The sequence below is a fragment of the Periplaneta americana genome, chromosome 15 (genome assembly GCF_040183065.1).
Source record: "Periplaneta americana isolate PAMFEO1 chromosome 15, P.americana_PAMFEO1_priV1, whole genome shotgun sequence".
Lineage (NCBI taxonomy): Eukaryota > Metazoa > Arthropoda > Insecta > Blattodea > Blattidae > Periplaneta > Periplaneta americana.
Window position 1 is genome coordinate 124,905,948 of NC_091131.1, and position 21,612 is coordinate 124,927,559.

At 34.4% G+C, this 21,612-nt stretch overlaps 1 long non-coding RNA gene across 1 annotated transcript in view; it reads right to left on the reverse strand.

Annotated features, from left to right (window-relative positions):
- Positions 1-21,612, reverse strand: part of LOC138715317 (uncharacterized) — a 48,843-nt gene that overhangs the window by 12,480 nt on the left and 14,751 nt on the right. The window contains exon 2 of the long non-coding RNA XR_011336231.1: positions 4,676-4,706. This is a non-coding gene — a long non-coding RNA (uncharacterized lncRNA). The remainder of the gene's footprint in view (positions 1-4,675; positions 4,707-21,612) is intronic.

Genomic DNA, 21,612 nt, shown 5'->3' on the forward strand with positions numbered 1-21,612 from the left:
GGTGAAATTCAATTTTTTTCTTAGCAATGAATAAATCTGTAACTTAAAAATTTTATATGTTCAATATAAGCCATTTCTGAAATAGTATTTTTTTTCAGATTTATTAAATCTATTGCCGTTATAGGGTATTAGAAATGCAGAATGGAACCCGTTACTTTCTGTTTAATCGAACGGTTTCTCTGACTACTCAAAAAAATGTTTTAAGAAATTGGAGTGAAATTTTGCGTGCAATTGTATTTCATACTTGTGAACAAAACTGTCTAGAACTATTGATTTAACGCTTATAGTTTATTAAAAAAATATTTTTGACATAATATAATTTAAAAAAATTGTCTTTAAAAAAGAAATTAAATTTTAAAAAAATATTTTTACTGAACGTATTTCAAACATTCTACGTAATTTTTTCACACAAAATTCGGGTATAAACAGAAAAAAATAATCGCTCAGAAATGTTGATATAGAAATTAACCGGGAAATGGCATTTCAATGGACAAAATGCAGCTGCCATTTTGAAATGCTAATTACCCGTAACGGTAATAGAGCTATACGAAATCAGAAAATAAAATAATATAATTGCAGAAATAGCGTATATTGAGCACATAAAATTTCAAGACTACAGGCTTATTCATTACTGAGAAAAAAAATTGAATTTCACCAATTTTTCAGTATTTAAAGGTACGCCCTCCCTTATCAGATTATTTTTTAAAATTGTTTCAGTCTAAATTTATTCGACATATGTACATGCTTGAAGCGTAAAATGGAAACCTGGAAAACCGGTTCTTATTGTATCTATACTTCGTTCCATAATATGTGACAGGCGAAGTAAACATTTCCGACAGAGAAGGAGAGAAATATAATTGTTATTCAACCAATGGCAGAGGTCCCATTCGGAGGTAGAACGCTACAGACCGCCCAATTTCAAGACAAGCGTGGAATGAGACCTCTGCCATTGGTTTAATAGCAATTATACGTCTCTCCTCCTCTGCCGACAATGTTTACATCTCTTGTAAGACATCATGGAACGAAGTATAGACACGTGACAATTGTAGGCCGAATTATGTTTATAGATGTTAATGGTAAGCTAGAAGTTATGAACAACAAACAAAGGCTTTTATGAGATGGGACAAACTGCATCTTCTTACGTTCGTGCACAGCAAATGATTTCGTTTACGTATATCACTGAAATTATTGTTCAAAGAATAACGTATAAATAGTAATATAATTTGTAACGCGATAAAATAATTAAATTATTGCGATACAAGTCTATTTAAAGCATATAATGAGAAACTATATTCATCTCTGCGTACACATATTTTTATTGGACCGCTTCCTTCAGACTTGGAGGTTAACTTTAATGATAATTTGTACATTAATATTACTTACTTACTTACATACTTATTGGCTTTTAAGGAACCCGGAGGTTCATTGCCGCCCTCACATAAGCCCGCCATTGATCCCTATCCTGAGCAAGATTAATCCAATCTCTACCATCATATCCCACCTCCCTCAAATCCATTTTAATATTATCTTCCCATCTACGTCTCGGCCTCCCCAAAGGTCTTTTTCCCGCCGGCCTCCCAACTAACATTCTATATGCATTTCTGGATTCTCCCATACGTGCTACATGCCCTGCCCATCTCAAGCGTCTGGATTTTATGTTCCTAATTACGTCAGGTGAAGAATACAATGCGTGCAGCTCTGCGTTGTGTAACTTTCTCCAGTCTCCTGTAACTTCATCCCTCTTAGCCCCAAATATTTTCCTAAGAACCTTATTCTTAAACACCCTTAATCTCTGTTCCTCTCTCAAAGTGAGAGTCCAAGCTTCACAAACATATAGAACAACCGGTAATATAACTGTTTTATAAATTCTAACTTTCAAATTTTTTGACAGCAGACGAGATGACAAAAGCTTCTCAACCGAATAATAACACGCATTTCCCATATTTATTCTGCGTTTAATTTCCTCCTGAGTGTCATTCATATTTGTTGCTGCTCTAAGATATTTGAATTTTTCCACCTCTTCGAAGGATAAACCTCCAATTTTTATATTTCCATTTCGTACAATATTCTGGTCACGAGACATAATCATATACTTAGTCTTTTCGGGATTTATTTCCAACCCTATCGCTTTACTTGCTTCAAGTAGAATTTCCGTGTTTTCCCTAATCGTTTGTGGATTTTCTCCTAACATATTCACGTCATCCGCATAGACAAGAAGCTGATGTAACCCGTTCAATTCCAAACACTCTGTGTTATCCTGAACTTTCCTAATGGCATATTCTAGAGCAAAGTTAAAAAGTAGAGGTTAATTAATAGTTAATTATTTGGACGTTACGTCGAAGTGAAAAGAAACGAAGTATTTGAAATAATATGGATATGGAGGAGAATGGAGTGTGAAATAGACAGACAGAATAAGAAATGAAGCTGTGCTAGAAAGAGTGGAAGAAGAAAATATGACGCTCAAACTGATCAGGAAGAAAAAAAAAATAGACTGGGTCACTGGCTCAGAAGAAACTTCCTACTGAAGCAAGGAAGGAATGATGAACGGGAGAATAGTTCGGGGCAAAACAAGATATCAGATGACACACAACGTTAAGAAAATATTTAGATCATATTGAGGAGACTAAGAGAGAGGAGGAAAATAAGTAACATTGGAGAATGCTGAATTTACAGTGAAATACCTTCCCTTGAGCGGATATTTATGAATGAATGACTGAATTAATTAATTAAAATTGAATTAGTGTGAAAAAAATACTAGGATAGTTAAAGAAATCACTTAATTACATGCTACTAATGTTAGGCAACTCGCTTCCATTTCGGAAAATTGTACGAACGTTGTGATTCGATACACTAACAGAGTTTAGTTTTCTTTCGCTACAGACTCTTGAACATAGCCGCACAGCTTTTAATGTATGCCAAGAACGTGGAAGAGAAATTAATAGGCATACGTTTTTTATGTATAAAAATTATGAAACTGAAATAGAAGTAAAATACTTCAGGGTAATGTAGTTTGGGTTAACCTTCATCGATTAAACCTGATATATATATATGTCCGAAGTCTAACGGTTGAGAAGAAATTACGGGGTGAAATACTGGAACGTGTTGCGGTTCCGTGTATTATACTTGACGTGTTACGCCAGATTTTTTACACACGGCGGCTTCTGAGCACTGCAACGCCTGCAAACACACACAACTGAATACACTTTCACATGACATTTAATTCGTGTATTCGCATATTCTGCAGGCATGGTTTTTGTTTATATATATTTTGTGATGGCCAATGCATTGGCTGCTGTTGAGGAATACAGATGACGTTTTCCCAATCGAAGGTTTCCATCTAGCTGTGTGTTTTCTCGTGTTTTCCGGATGTTATTTGAAACTGGCAAACTATCAAGTGTTTCACTGAGGTCGGAAAGAGATCCGATACCGGTACCTAATATGAATTTACAATGCAAGGAATCCATAACCTTAGTAATTTGTCTTTTGTAATGTTTTTTTCTTACTGAGTTTGTACTTAATTATGAAATAAACTTATTTAAACAACACAAGAAACAGCTTTTTCAATAAATATCATATCAGAATGTTCTAAAACGTAGAAATACGTCCATAATGCCTCTCTCAATTTAAAAATTCGTCCATCAATAACTTTCCAACCGTTACATTTCATACATAGGTATATCAGATTAAATCGATGTAGGTTAATCCAAACTACATTATCATGAAGTGTTTTACATTTCTTCTGAGACACTCTGTATAATAGCGGATGAAAATATCCAAAAATAGTGTAGTAGGCTAAGTGTGGTGGATACAATTCGCACGCAGCATTAACCACTGATATGAAGGAAATACAAGCCAGTTACAAGAGAAAACGGTAGGAAACTACACTACAATAAGGCATCAAATTTCAACCTCGTCGCTAGCAAATGTCTTTCCTGGTTTTCATACAGTTAGTGCAAGGTAAGTGCCTGAACATTTGACAAAAGTTCCGTCGTCTTCCGATATGCTTTCGTCAGTTACAACCATTCTATCCAGAATGACATAAACTTCTTGAATGACAACATCATACAAAATGAAAGCTGTATTTATGACTACGAGATAGAAATCAAATGTTAGAATATACTTTGGAAGCAAACACAATGTCTCAGTTCAGGATAATTCCAGGAAAGTAATACGTAGTACACTATGCCTTCTTTATTCCACCAGACGCATAACATTATCTTCTGTTGATGGACACTAACTTTTGTATGGGGTGATGTATGTTGAAACGACGAACCATTTTCTGCAGTGCTTTCTCTGATGGCATTCTCCCCGCACACGGCACGCATGTTTCGATCCGCCTCCGCCGCCTTTCCTTCTATATTAAACTCAGAATATGTCGGAAGTGTTCGTATTTTTTCACTTAACACTCCATCTTCCTTAGTCCACAGATAGCATAATCTTTCTCAAATCCGCAAAATTCAAGGCGTTTTTACAGGCAAACACTCCAAATGTAAAATATCAAATTCGAAATTATAAACAGTCTCCTAACACTGGAGAGTTGTGATGAACTAACACGATACGAGCTTCTGTATCAACATAATATAATATAAGATATACTTTAAAAATTAGAACGTGAAACTCTTCCAAGTATCCTCATATAAAGAGATCAGGAGATTTTGTAATAATGTATACTTACTGGCTTGTGTTTCATCGCAATGGACATGTTCCTGCAAAGAAGGAAATCAAAATATTAGGCTCAATCCGTATTATAAACTAAATGAAGCTATTTTTATAATAAACAATATGTTGTTGCAATATTTATAGGCCTACTAGCATTTTGATGCTGGAAAGATGGAATACATTATTTTTATTTGGTTATTTAACGACACTGTGTTACCTACGAGATTATTTAGCGTCGAAGAGATTGGTGATAGTGCTATGATATTTGGCGACATGAGGCCGAGGATTCGCCATAGATTAGCTGACATTTGCCTTACGGTTGGGGAAAACCTCGGAAAAAACCAACCAGGTAACCAGCCCAATTGTGAATCGAACCCGCGCCCGAGCGCAACTCCGGATTGGTAGGCAAGCGCCTTAGCCGACAGAGCTACGCCGGTGGCTCATATTATTATTATTATTATTATTATTACTATTATTATTATTATTATTATTATTATTATTATTGTTGTTGTTGTTGTTGTTATTATTCTTAGGTTTTCCTGTTTCTTTAAAATCGTAATATTGCATTTTAACTACTTCCCGTATTATAGTCCCGCACTCATCTATATATTAAAATAATTGGAAAATCTGTTCACATTTTACTTAAACTGAAATAGCCTATCTCGAAATTTAATGGAGCTGCGATAACGTACTTGGGCTCAAAACACTCAGGACGTAACGCATTATCGATTGAGCCCTAATCTACTTGAATCGGACAATTTGGACCAGAGTTACGGTGAATAAATATTTGTTCGATGTTCCACCATAACTTTGGTTCAAATTGACCGAATCAATTAAATTTGGGCTTAATCGATAATGCGTAATGCCCCGAGTGCTATAGGTCCATGTACATCACCGTAGCTCCATCATGTCTCGAGATATTTCAGTTTAAGTAAAAGGTGAACAGATTATGTCCATTATTTTAATATAAAAACTAATAAAGCTTAGTTAATAGGTTGTATTTTGTTTTTATGCATTGTTGTGGAGAAGGCTTGTATTCTGTGGATGGATACTAACTTTTGTACTGCAAAATTGGCATAATCTGCATTATTATAGAAGGTATTAAGTGATAAAATTATGAAAGAAGGAAATTATTTTTTTTTCTTTTATAATTTCGTGTTTGTTGTGACAGCATAAACATAGGGAATTCTTTAAAATTAAGTGGGATTTTGTACAACTTTGTCATTTCACACACAAGTAAATGAGTGTAATGATGTGAAAGAAAAACTATAAATAAATAAGTAAATAAATAAATAAACAGTGAAAGACGATTCGCGACAGTTCTGTAGTAATGACTAAGATGATCGTCGGTAAAAAACAAGAAAAACGAGACAAACAAATTTTAAACAACGACATGCGACTTTTAATAATTCAGATAGACTTATCCTAAATGAGAATGATGTTTTTTTATAATGGCGAGTACTTAACTTACGTCATTCACCCATACGAAACCAGTTAGGCCTATGTAGACCAATTTACGACAGAGTCGTTATAGCCCAGGGTGCGCCATAGGGGACTGGTCTACACTACACGCACGATGAGATAAGATGAGGAACAAAATTTGTTGGGTTGCCACAGGGGTACCGGAGCTACTGAAGAAAACCCCTGTGTTGCTTGGACCACGGGCTTACCCAATAGAAGTTATAAATTGGGGTTACACCAGAGATCGAATCTGGATCCACAGGATTCTAAGTGCAGCGCTTTAGCCACTAGAGCATATTGGCGCCATGAGAATGTTGTGACTTGCAATAAAACGCGAGAATTGAAACAAAAACAATTATTTTCCTACAGGTATATCTTTCAAGTCCTTTCCAATGTAACACCGTTGCGGGACAATTGTAAGAAGCAGTTGTCAGAAGATTAACTTTTTACCTACTGTAATATAGCTTATCAGTTCGCTCTTAAGACATTTCTAATACATCAAAACTGCACAGCCTTTGGATTTGCCAACCATTCCTGATGCCTTACTTCAGCCAGATGTAACAGTAAACTCTCCACAAATTAATGAGGATCAGTTAAGACGAATGACAGGCCAAGAAAATGAAGAATAACGCGCTACAATTAGTAAAATTATGGATTCGGTACCAAAAATGATGGGAGTATCAGTAATGCATATTTGATTAACGGTCCGTAGCATTGGGAAAACTTTTCTGTACCAATGTTTGATTCACAATTGCAAAAATTTGGGACTCAATGTAATTTCTGTTGCATAGACTGGTATCGCATCAATGTCACTACATCAAGACCGTACGAGTATGTAGGCGCAGTTGATTCAAATTATTTCTAAATTTACATGAAGTTTCTATATCAGGTGTAAAAGTTAACAGCAAAGAGGCTTCTCATATTATTCGTTCAGCAAAGCTAATAATCTAGGATTAGACATCTATGACTAACATGCATGCGTTAATGCATATAAATGGTCTGCCCATGGATATAATGAATAATGATGACGACAAAATTATGATTTTGGAAGCGATTTCAGGCAGGTATTGCCTGTTGTGTCTCACGGATCGAGAACAACCATTGTCCAAAATTCTATACGGTTTTCCTTTATGACCGATATTCAAAATATTTACATTTAGTAAAAATATGCGAGCGAAGCAAAAAAGAATGTGACCTTCCCAACTTCTTACTACAAATTAGTAATGGCGAATATTCCCATGCTGATCACGAAAAACCAGACTTGGTCGATTTACCACCCTTCATAATTTCAGAAAGTGATATCATTGAAATATACTGAAATAAAGTAGCCACACTGAAAGATGTATCATTTTTCTCTTTTTTTAAATAGCTAATTAACCCTAGAATACTAACGGTATTCTATACCCGTGCATACTAATCATGAGTAAAATATACTCATAGGCTATATTTTTCAATCACCACTAAAATCTTAAGAGAGTATTTTATGATTACTTTCATGTTTCTTTTATGTGGATAAGAAATTTGAGTATGACATATTGTGTGAATTAAGATTCAAACATCAATTTATGCAGTATTTATTGTATTGCTGAAGCACATTATCTCTGTAAATTTGAACATGAAATTCAGAAAGAAGAATATTAGAATGGACATTCAAAGTAATCAGGGCTCTCGAGTAAAGTGAAATAGTGCGAAGTGAGTAAAATTTTCTCGTGGATAGTGTTCAACACTAAAAGTGAATATTGTTACCAAATCAATAGTTTTATGCCTTATTCCAAGAGCATCTAGGAGTTACATCAATATGAATAACTTTAATTACTGAAGATGAGAGCGAACATTTGTAGTTTCCAATTGAATTCCTAAATAGGTAGCTTAGATATGAATGGATTGCAGCTTCATATTTCATAATTGAAAGAAGCTTCTATTGTGATGTTATTGCGAAATCTTAATTTTGCAATTCATTTTGAGGTAATTTGCAGATAAGTTTTTGAAATTCAATTAAGTGATTTTTATATATAGGGGAGAGTCGGGTAGTATCGGACATCGGGTAATATCGGACAGTGAGTTTCTACCATACGATGATAGTACCTGATTGACATGGTTACGTTTCTGTGATGTCGTATAGAGAAACGTAACCATGTCATTCAGGTACTACCATATGGTGGTAGATGAAAGAAACGCACTGTCCGATATTACCGGATGTCCGATACTACCCGACTCTCCTTTATTTCTTTCGTCATTGACTTAACATGCCATATACAAGACACAATTCCTTTATATTACATAATTAAATATTCGTATTAACGTTTTCATCGCTCTTGATTGAGATATCATCAGATACGTTTGTTGTTTTACAAATTACAATAAAAGAAAAAGAGGTTAACTTATTCTAATTTGTAAAACAACGACGTATTTGATGATGTTGCAATCAAGAGCGATGAAAACGTTAATACGAATACTTAATTATGTAATATAAAGAAATTGTACGTTGTATATGGCATGTTAAGTCAATGACGGAAAAGAAATAAATCCACTTTATTAAAATCTTAATGTTTCGCAAGGCCTGATGAATGGCACTCGACTTATGGTTTGGAATATACACGATAATTTTTTGCTGTTTGATCAAACATGATAACTCCAAAAAAACCTATTTTGAGGATTTTATTTTCACTTTTCCGATATAAATCATAATCCTAATTTACATACAAATGGGAATAAAAATAACATAAGACTAGATGGAGATAACACGGTTATACCAAACGAAAGGGAACTGTTTTTTATACAAGGCTGCGCTTTCAGATAAGAAAAGCTCATTTTTGGAGTTATTATGTTCTGACCAAACACCACAGAATTGTTTAGATCTGGGCGTTATTACTGTGTTAAATGTTGGCCAAAAATACTACTTCCTCGCATTGACGTATCGCCATCAGATCCTTTTTTTGCCATTTTCGTTCAAAAGAAGACAATTTTCAATACGTTTGGCTTTTTGTATAACGATCAATGTAGCTTAAGGTCAGTTAATAGATGAAGTAGGGATTTAGTTACCACAACCTATGTTGAAATAGAACCGAAAGGCAGGAGCACAGCAAATTTCATATAGATAGAAGTTCTATAGGCTTGTGCAAATGAATGTTGTGGAGCAATACGGGTTCTCTAGTATTATTGTGGTGGTCTTCGGAAATCTAACTTTGCCGACTGACTCTTGCTCTGTAGGTTTCACGTAAAGCGCTGTTGTTACGTTTACTTTTTGTCTCAGAATATGATTACAGTATAAAACGCACCAGTTTACTATATCAGAATTATTAATTAATAATAATTAATTTATATATCAGAAATAGATCTTTAGGTATTCCACCATATCCTGGAACTTAACATCTTCAACGTTTCGGAACGACATACATTCAGGTTCCATAATCAGGACAGATAAGTAAAACCAGAGGGGTCACCTGCTGTGTTGGGCTCGTTATGTCTGGCTGCTCCAGTAGGGTACTTCTTGACCATGAGCTCGTGCAATTTCGTCAATAAAAATTATCTTTTAATATTGCCTCCATTAGTAATTTCTAATAGCAATGCTTTTATGAGGACCGGATTCAGGATATGCAATAGGGTATATCGAAACATAATTATGAACTTCAAAACGAAAATGTGTACAAAAATTGCTTTGTAGTCTCTACTACATGCAGTAAAAAAAAATTCAGGTCTCTAATTACATATTTCACTGAGTCGGAAGTAGTCTAAAGTTTGGCGTCTAGGCCTGAAGTAAAGATTGTTATATATATTCATAATTTTAATGTATGGTCATAGACGCTCAAGTCACATTTTCTTTTACAATTTTTAGTTTCTGATAAGTCATTAAGAAAAAAATTTCAGCTTTCATTTGGTTTTACGGGTTTATGTCTGTGTGGAATAGAAGTAAAATGATCAATTTTCCTCAAGTCTTATTATCTAACATAGTGTTGGTATCAACGACTTATGCCGACATATGCCGTTACTATGTCTTGAGTATGGTGTATTGCGAAAAGCTGAAACAATTTTATCCCGAAATTAAAAATTGAACTGTTTACAAAGAAATGTTGCATAATAGTGCCAACATTTCGCACAAAAAAGTTTTACCTTTGCTAGAAGCAGTTTCAACCAGGACGCAGAGGGGTTCTTTTTGGTTATATTATTGTTTTATATTTGCATCATAATTGCTTGATACAGACTGGTATGATTTGTTATTACTTACAGATGAAGGAGAAAGAATATTATCTTTAAGTTTCAAGACATGGTAGAAATTCAAGCATGAGTGACGTCACTCGGTGGGTAGAAGCAGTACTATAGTAGGCCTATATGCTCGCGCAAGCGCACTCTCTGTTTTACAGACGAAGCTAACGGCTCCTATGCTTTCAGATTCCAGGCGACTAATGTACAAATATGTTGTAGCCTCTATCAACCTATAACACACCACAGGGAGATGGGTGTTAACGAGTTTCACCCACCCACCCTCCCACCCAGTACTATTTGTTTTTATTTGTTTATAATATAATTTTACTTTCATTTTGCTCTCTGTGAAAAATTATCTGCCTACTTCTCATAGGATGGGCGTTCCTTTCTTGCGTCCAGTTTGGACCTTATAAAAGTATCTTTCTTTTTCACCTCAAACTGTAGCTAATTAGTGTCATATGTAGCTAATCGGCGTTGTATGCAATGGAGGGGGAAAGGAACTGGCTACCCTATCCCATTATCTCTTGGCCTAGTTGCCCCATAAATGGTGCCTTGTTGGTATCTCTTGTGAGGTTCAGCCCTGTCTTCGGACAGTTAACTAAACAAACAATTGTAGCTGAAACATCGCTGACTTAACTTCACAAATCTCTCGACCGATTGTTTGTGACATGGGAAGCAAAGAGTTGTTTTTTTCAGCAAATTCCAGGTCATTTACCATACTCTGTAAATCTTCATAGCGGAGGTTTTAAGTATAATAATGACTTTCAAAAGAAGGAAAAGAAATAACATGATTTCTTCCTTTAATTCTTCCTCACTCTTCTTACGTTTTGGGGTATGTTTTTCACTTCCGTCGCTGGGGGTGGGAGAGGTTGTTTCAGTAGTGCTCAGCGTATCCCCAATCTCAGCGCTGAGCAATCAGTTGGCATCACGGTGTTCTGAATTTCAGCAATGACGTCATTGATCCTCCAGCGCTGTAGCAGAGCTTGCATTAGGGTGCAGGGGTGGTGGCTGTGTCTATCAGCCGCCATCAATGAATCTGATAGGTTCATGTAAATGACGGGAATTGTGAGAGGAATGACATCGTGCAATGTTGTGTTATGGCGGTGTGTTCTGCTGTGTTGTTTGTAATGAGCACAACGTAAAAAGAACAAGTTAATGACTTATGAACGAACGTATCAACAAACCAGTTATATAATCAAGAAATAAATTGTTTATGCTGTGTTTCCCTTCAGCGAGAAGACTTACTTACTTACAAATGGCTTTTAAAAACCCAGAGGTTCATCGCCGACTTCACATAAGCCAGTCATCCTCCCTATTCTGAGCAAGATTAATCCAGTCCCTACTATCATATTTCACCTCCATCAAATCCATTTTAATATTATCTTCCCATCTACGTCTACGTCTCGGCCTCTCCAAAGGCCTTTTTCCCTCCGGCCTCCCAATTAACACTCTATATGCATTTCTGGATTCATCCATACGTGTCCATCTCAAACGTCTGAATTTAATGTTCCTAATTATGTCAGGTGAAGAATACAATGCGTGCAGTTCTGCGTTGTGTAACTTTTTCAATTCTCCTGTAACTTCATTCCTCTTAGCTCCAAATATTTTCCTAATCACCTTATTCTCGAACACCCTTAACTTCTGTTCCTCTCTCAAAGTGAGAGTCCAAGTTTCACAACCGGTAATATAACTGTTTTATAAATTCTCACTTACAATTTTTTGAGAGCAGACAGGATGATAAAAGCTTCTTAACCGAATAATAACAGGCATTCCTCATTGTTTATTCTGTGTTTAATTTCCTCCCGAGTGTCATTTATATTTGTTACTGTTACTCCAAGGTATTCGAATTTTTCCACCTCTTCAAAGGATACATTTCCAATTTTTATATTTCCATTTCGTACTAAGTTCTGGTCACGAGACATAAACATATACTTTGTCTTTTCGGGATTTACATCTAAACCTATCTCATTACTTGCTTGCTTCAAATAAAATCCCCGTGTTTCCTTAGTCATTTGTGGATTTTTCTCCTAACATATTCACGTCTTTCGCATAAACAAGCAGCTGATATAAGCCGCTCAATTACAAACTGTCTTTGTTATTCTGGACTTCCCTATTGGCATATTCTAGAGCAAAGTTAAATAGTAAAGGTGAGAGTGCATTTCCTTGCTTTTGCCAGCAGTGAATTGGTGTCCTGTACGGACTCTTTTGTACGTTTCACTGAGACACATTTTTAATTGAGATAGTCAGAAGCAAAAGAGTATAAGTGCACTTAATTTATTTGTGAGAAAATGTGTTTGAAAGTAGCCTACTTAAGATTTCGTAAATTCCGTGAAATTTTCCATTTCAATTTTAGTGTGTGGTTTGGTTAAAAGATGTGAGGCTATCCCTTTCCTATTAAAGTTTTAAGTGTTTTAGCTTCCCTGAATGCATTTAACTCATGTTCTTAGAAATGTCCCTTGTACACCTTTGCTTCTGACCCCTTAATTAATCGAAGTAGTTTATTGTGAATTCGAAATTCAATAAGAATATTATATAAAAACTTGTATCTTAAACGAGTCGTGTGCCTTTTTGAAATATATGAATAACTTTGTAGTGTACCCTAATATTCCCATTTTTTCCTCCAATATCTGTCGAATACAAAACATCTGATCAATAATCGATCTATTACGCCTAAAACCACATTGATGATCCCCAATGATTTCATCTGCAAATGGAGTTAATCTTGTCAAAATAATATTCGACAAAATTTTATAGGACGTCAACAAAAATGATATTCCTCGAAAATTACTACAGTTAGTCTCTTCCGCCTTCATAAATACAGGTACAATTATGGACTCCTTCCATTGTTCTGTTACAATTTCCTTTCCCCAAAAAGAAGTGCAAGTTTATAAATTTCGCTACATATTGCGCTTTTACTCTCTTGTATTTATTATTACTATTATTATTATTATTATTATTATTATTATTATGAGAAGTGAAATTTGAAGAACATTTTTATTGTAATGAACAAGAACGGAACCAGTTGTATGTAGTAAATAAGTACCAGTCGCTGGAATCATGTAAATTTGATTGTAACTCATAGAACGACTCAATATGCCTATTTTATATTAAATATAAATATCTACAGAAAATACGCTTATTAAAACATTTACCTAATTTTGTCAATATCAGCTTCCTTTTCTACAAGAACAACCATTCTCTTTCTACTAGAAAACATCTTACAAGACTCCCAATAACTCGTTACTGAATTAACATGAAATTTATAGGCTATGTACATCCGAAAATATATTTACAGATGGTACGTTCAAGACAGTTTCAAGTCAGTTTCTTCAACTATTCTCGATTTGTGGAATAATTCAGGATACTGTCTTTCCATTGATCTTTTGTTTCATGGTAAGGAAAACTGAATATGTTTTTTCTACTATTTACGAATAGCTGCAGCGTGAAGCCCATACTCAAGGAAGGGAATTCCAGCCAAGCAAGGTTATGGTGGATTTCGAAATATAAAATATGAATGTCATAGTACATAATTTCCCAAATGCTGACGTGAAGGGTTGTCTATACCACTTTTCGCAGTCAATTTACAGGAAAGTTAACAACTTAGGGTTATAGATACGCTGGAGGTTATGGATCGATAATGACTCAGTTTACGCCTGTTATGTAATCATGTCTGATGTGTGTGTTCCGGCAGAGAGCCGAGCTTAACGTTACGTATATAAGCACACGAAGAGACTCTGCTGACATGGCCTAAGCCAGGGATGAGACGATATTAGCTCCCAATCACGGTAGAAGAGCTCGACCTTGATCACGGGCGCATTGCGCATCCACTGTAACGTAGACAACAGGGATGTACATGCACATGCAGCGAATAAAGGCAGCAATTATTACAATAACTTGCGTTACTAAATTTCTAGCTATGTAATAGGGCTAATTATTCAGTTATTTAATATACATGTACATATATAAACAAATCGCAATGGGAAGGGTGTTTTAGGAACAAAAAGAGAAATAGGAAAAGTTAATTGTATGTAAACCATTTTCTTGTTAAAAGCAATTATTTATTATGTAAATACTTCACTTCATTGGTTAGGAGAAACTAATAGGGTCTACCTGCTCGACGTGTGTGATCTCTAAGTACTTTTGAGTATCTGTTGAAAAAATAATAACGACAATATTGATTGAAATAGAGAATATTGATAGTATGATTGTGAAAATGTAGTCCTTACTCTTCAGTCGTGATTATGTAATGAGTTTTCTTAGAGTGATTTGTGAGATGCACGTAACACACAAAAAAAAAAAAAAAAAAAAAAAAAAAAAAACAAATTGATTCAATTAAGATGTTGAGAGCCATCGTAATTTGTGGGGTCAATCATTTAAGGGGATATGTATGACTTTTAAAACTTCCACACTTTTCAGCCAAAAATTTGTGAAATTTAAACTATATAAACAGATCTATAATAATATCATCTGTACAAAATTTGGTGCAATTAGGTCTAATAGTTTTGAAATTATATTTTTAATATATTTTATATTGACGTTACTAAAAAAAAGCTCCTTGCATCAAAGTTTTCAAAATGTTTAGTTCATATTTACTCAAAATCTTGAAAATAGTTATTGAAATAAAAGTGAATTGGCTTTTTGAGCTTAGTAATAGTATAAGTTAAAGTGCAATCAAAGATAAAATATTATTTGTAAATTAAAGAAACACGTAGTCTAATAAAAGTAAATATCCAGAAACAAGCAACAAATAAAACATCAACAATACATTTAAAATAAAGAAATAAAAGGAATCTAGATACAATCTACTGTCCCAAATGTAAATTAATTTATCTTCGATGTCAATTCCGAAATCAATTTATTTCTCTCTTCTCCTGAATAATGCCTATATATATATATATATATATATATATATATATATATATATATATATATATATATTTTAATGTCGCGTCTCATAATGCCGTTTTATGTTGCTTTTTTGCAAATGATATTTTTTTTACACAAACACTGGACTTCATCACCATGTTCGAAGCATAAATATTGTATCTTCCACTCTTCCTTGAAACTTTATTGTATGAGCGCTTTTGTTCCGTCAAGATGCACTGTGTTCTAAGATCTGTACATTCTTTAGCAATGTTTACAGATAAAAGAGCTCCTCCCGCGGGCTGCGGGAAGAAAATAGCTCTCGCCCGCAAATATTAGTCACCATCGCAAGACTGACCTAAGCTATATATAGAATATCAATGAAAACAGAGAAATATTTAAACGTCAAACAAATTCAAGCTGGCGATATAGGCTACTCCTAAAACATACGTAGCAAATTTACAGCGTGATGACTAGACATCGGACTTTGAGGCACTAAAAATTGTAGTTTTAGTTACCTAAAATAAGCTCAAATTTTAATGAATTAGGGTCTACTTTAGTAAAATTAGGCATTTTAGGCACATATGATCAATGCTTCAAACCTATTTATTTCACTGAAATTATACACTAAAATATATAAAACATGGCACAGAAAAAGTATATTTAAGAAATGAAGGCACAAAACTGTATATTTATATAAACACAGCTCCACAAATTTAATATAATGAAAAAATTAAATAATTATTACACTTTGTAAGTTATTGAAATTCAGTTCCATGTTCATGCTGCACAAGTAAATACTTTAACTGTCGAAATTTGAAAGCTTAAAGTGTAGTTGTCTTTAAAAGAATTTCACCTAAGCATAGTTCAGTCAATGTATAAATATTTAGGCCTACTCATTAAAATATATTTCAACTATTGTTACATACCTCCTTGCTACAAATATCACAGAATATTATTTTTTCATCGAAAGTGAATTATGTAAATTCTGTTAGCCACTGCCGGATCAGCATGTATGTTGCACTTTTACCTTTCGGCATTAAGCTGCACGATAACGTCCTGCCACTTAGAACTTCTCAACACAAATAAGGAAGGGAAAGGAGAATAGCTAAAGGACATTCAAACCAGATATCCGTTATACAGCATTGTTGTTGAAATTCTATTTGCGAAAATACAACGTTCCAGCCATTGTTGCATTTACTGGTAGTGTTAATCCATTAAAAACTGACCTTTACTGTGAGGGTATCCCTTTGCCACTAAAGTTTTTAAGTGTGTTAGCTTCCCTGAATGCATTTAACTCATGTTCTTAGAAATGTCACTTGTACCCCTTTGCTTCTGACCCCTTAATTAATCGAAGTAGTTTCTTGTGAATACGAAATTCAATAAGAATATTATATAAAAACTTGTATCTTAAACGAGTCGTATGCCTTTTTGAAATCTATGAATAACTATATAGTGTACCCTAATACATCCATTTTTCCCTCCAATATCTGTCAATACAAAAAATCTGAACAATAATCGAACTATTACGCCTAAAACCACACTGATGACCCCCAATAATTTCATCTACAAATGGAGTTAATCTTGTCAAAATAATATTCGACAAAATTTTATAGGACGTCAACAAAAATTATATTAATTTTGCTTACACATAAGCGCACGTGAGTAAATACTGACATAAAGAAACTTTACATTGATTTAAGCATTTTAAGTCGAAATTAGACTCTAACAATCATTTTAGGGCACTATCAAACTCTATGAAAAGCTTTCAATTTTCATGAAACGTAAATATTAATCATTTTTTCCTTTCTCCTTAAGGAACGAAATAGATGTTTGCCCTAAAATCCGATGTCTGGTTATGAGTCATCACTGATGACAGACCTCGCCTGTTTTAAGAGAACGGGTAAAGTGGTATTTTTCCGAACAACCTGTTAAGATTAGGATGTTTCAACAGGTCAAGACACCAGGACTTTAACCGGTTGTTTCCCGCGTGGAAAAGGAGATAATAGAGCACTCTGACAACCACGTGCAGCCTACTGTACTGATGCTTCCTTCCTATATCTCAGAGCCAAGTGTTACTTCATCCGTTCCACGTTTTCCATTTCAAGGATTACCTTGAATACATACTATTGCGTAAGTAGGTGTATATTTTTATTTTAATGTTATTCTTCTCACATTTCAAGAGAGAATGAATAATTTGCAAGGAAACGCATCTAAATTCCAATAATATTAGATTAGGAAACATAATCTGTCAAGGTAACACTTACATTTTAAGCTAAAGCAAGTAGGTATAGTCAAAAGCAGACGTTTAGACTTGTATTTTGTTTCACAAATCTGAACACAAAGAAAAAATTGAAAGTAGAGAACGTCGCATAAATGTTTGAAAATATTAACAATTCTGTGCCTTGGGGCAAAACAATGGTAAGTGCCAATATGGACCATGTATGGATGAAACCACTTTCTGAATGTTCCCTTGTTCTGCTATCTATGTCTGTAATTTATTTGGTCATATCTGCCATCTATGAAGGTTGTGAGATCAATTTGAAAATAGAGACACCATTGCACTCTAGTCAAGACAATGGTAAGCGCCATTCGTGTTGTGAATAAGTTATTGTTGCAAGAAGAAATAATGAATCCAAATGAAGAACCATCATCTGAATATGAACCAAGTACTTTAAACGAGATAAAGAGTGAAAAAGATAACGAAGAAACGAGATATAATGTCAAATTCTAAAGTTTTCAGGTTTGTAAACTATCCGAATAGGCCTAATTTCTGTTATAGTTTTTCTGGAAATTCATTCCGAAATCACAAAAGAAAAACATTAAACTCACTATGACAAAAGCTTACAAACTCTACTTGGCTGTAGGTGATCAGAATAGGCTTTGGGCCCCCAAGATATGTTGTTATTCTTGCTTTGTCATTTTATTCGAGTGCCAGGAAGGAAACACGAGAGCTATGCCTTTTACAGTTCCGATGATTTGAAGAACCTAAAGGTCATGTGACCGATTGCTACGTTTGTTTGACAAGAATTTCAGGATTTATTGCAAAAAAGAAACATTTAATAATTTATCCAGAACTGGCATCATTGCCGATTTAAGCCAGACCTGTTCACGTAAATCCCACGAGATCTTTAGTTTGCCATCACAATCAGAGCTCTAGCAAGTCGGAGACGCGAGATATATTGCCTGGAAATTTTCGCTCATGCGCAAAATGGTCCCCAGTCACCGCGGGCGTACACCCTCCAACTCAAGATTATGCTCGCATCGTAATCGTATGCCCAATGGAACGAGACCGCGTTTATTTCAATCGTATTATTAGTCACGAAGTTACAGTGTTGGACTGGAGCACCTGAAACTTTACATCGCTGTTTCCGCCCTTGTATCCCATACATGCCAGTCTGAGCATGTTACCATGCTTATCTTTTACGTACTGTGAGCTTTTGGGCAAGGAACAAAGCATGCACTATTGAACACATACGAAACTAACTTACCTGATAGGTAGTAATAATACTACGATAGTACGATTACGAACTCTAATATACTGTCTCTACTTAAGCGTCCTCTTGATACAAACGCAAACAAAGGTATGCAGTGTATTACGTAGTGACAAACGGCTGCATTCTGTTTTTTCTCTTGCCAAAGAGCTCAGAGTGAAAGATGGCTGCTCTTACAGTAATGGTAAACATTTGCTCATTTCTCAGTAGATATTAATTTTAGGACCCATGCTTGTAGGACTTTTATTCTTGTTTTGATGCATACTATCTCCTCTCTAAATATCGGAACATTTTTCGGAACACTCTGTAGAATGAGGACAGTTCATAAGAAATATGTTCTCAATTATTCATTAACGGCTATGCAAAAATTTCAATCTGTACCTCTTCTGAACTTCTTGTGTGTTTTATTTCAATTATGCATCATGTTAAACAATGAAGTTTACATTTCACATATATATTGTTATGTACAACATCGGAAAGTTCTTTAACATCTATGTAACAACACACATATATACTGTAGTTACAATAACACAAAGTTCTTTATCATCCTTGAAATACCAACACATATATTCTCTTTTGTGGTCTGTTTTTTTTTTCTCCCCCCTCTGTATGTTTGTTATGCTTTGTCCAATGAGGCAGTATCGTTATTGGGAAAGCTGTTATTATTTATTTTAATTGGTAACCATATATATTTGTATGCATGTACAATTTATAGTATACACATGTACAATATAAAATGAATAAAAAACACGAAGTGCCACATGGAGTAACTTCCAAATTTCTCTTTCACTGCAAACGTAACGCCTCATTACACACTCAATTGCCGTACAGATTTCACAAATGTCAACTTCACAGAAGTCATGTAGGAAGAGAGGTCAGATCCGTAGAGTATAAAACATCAATAATAGCTTCTTATAAGCCAACTTTCTTTAACTTTGTTAGTTTCTTGACAGTTTAATATGCTCACGCGCTAATTTTCAAGACTGTTTATAATGAAGATTATACATGTGTTACATACTATGTTTTATGCTATCCTAGCATTAAAATATGTAAAAACACTAAAGTATTATAAAACAATTAATAAATAAATAACATAATTTGTAACGATGGGTAGTTTGATATCATGGTCTATGAAGAAAGAGATTTCTGCGACAACAATGATGTATTATATAGTATAGCATGGCAAATCGTTCCGTAATGTTAACTTTATGGCATAAGTTATGCCGTCATAATAGAAGGCATGACATTTTAGTTGGTATGGTAATATTTTACGGCCCTGGTACAATAATGTGGCATATTATGCACGATTTTCACTAATGATAAAGACGATCATAATGAAATGAAGTTATTATGCAATTTCGATATAGGTTATCATTTCGATACAGATTTCTTATTTCAATAAATACTATTGATTTCGAGATGATAGATGTTAATATTTGGTTTCAACAAGCAATATAATTTCATCTACTTGGATATATAAATCCGATGTTTAATACTCAGTGTAGATTTTAACATCGAATAATTTTTTTTTATTTATTTATTTTATGTCGCTTTAACTTAGGAAGTCATATCGCGACAATACGTACATAAACAATTCTTACAGTTTACATAGAGTTTACTGTATTACAATAATCATTTAGATACATTTGTAAATGTTGATAGCTTTCAGAAATTTAATTAAGTTTGAACTGAATGATGGGTTGTTTAGAACTGTTGATAAGTCTTTTGATATATGGAATTGATCTCGATGAAGGTGATATAGTGGACATTCAGAAATTAAATGTCGTACAGAGATCCTAATGTGGCAATTGGTGCATGTTGGAGGAGGAGTATCGAATAATTTGTCCATAGTGTTGGTGATTTCAATTTTTCTGAAAATTTTTGTAAGTAAACTAGCAGAATGTTCTCTGAATATGATTAAACATTTTACACTCTTCTCCAATGCATGAACTGCCCATATGCCTTTTCATATAAGTTATTTGATTTTGCAGGTAATAACTACTGCTCACTTTTACAGCTTCCTGCATCATTTCCATTTCATCAAAATTGCTTGAATCAAACATTATTCAATAATTTTTATATTTCAGTTAACGTTAAAACTTACAAAAAGGAACTGTGATTTCATTTCTTTTCGTACTTAGTGGAAGTACAAATAGGAATCACTTACATTCTTTCGTTTCCCACAGTCGCAAAGAACGCCCTATTCACTTAAGAATTATATATATATCATTCCTTAAAATATTCCTAAATGATCCATTATAACACTGTAAAATTACATCAAATCATGGATGCAACTTTTTATGAGTCTGCAGTTCGAAATTTATTAAAGTTACAATGATTTTTCCATGTGTTCACGTACAATGCCCTTGACTGTAAACTCGCGAACTCGAACCGAATGACGAGCATGATAACCAGTTGTAATCCGGGAATGACTTATCAATATCCTTGTTACAAATTATTTCCGTGGTGCTTTACGGACAGTGTTTAAAATACTTTAGTCGCCATTTCCTCTCTTTAACGAAGATAATCGCAAGAGGGAACAAAATGGGGGGGGGGAAGTAACTAAAAGATGCGCGAGACTTCTCGGGACTAATGAAATAGCTCTGTCAGCTTCAAGTATCTTGCCCACTTCTCTCACTCCAAGGTACGCCATTCAACAAAAGTAACTTGGAAAATATCGAAAAGAGAAGAGATTGAAGGCAAACTATAACACGGGAGGACAGGCTCTCTCTCTCTCCGTCTCTATCTCTATCTGTATCTCAAACATGAATATAGTTCGGGTCAGCTTACTTCATACCGTAAGGGTGAAACCTAACTATTTTTCCCCCATTATTACATATGCTAGTGGATTGTGGTGATTTTCTAATTTACAGATTGAATTTTCTTTTGCCAACTTCGTTTCGAATTTCGATACTGACGAATACTACAAATG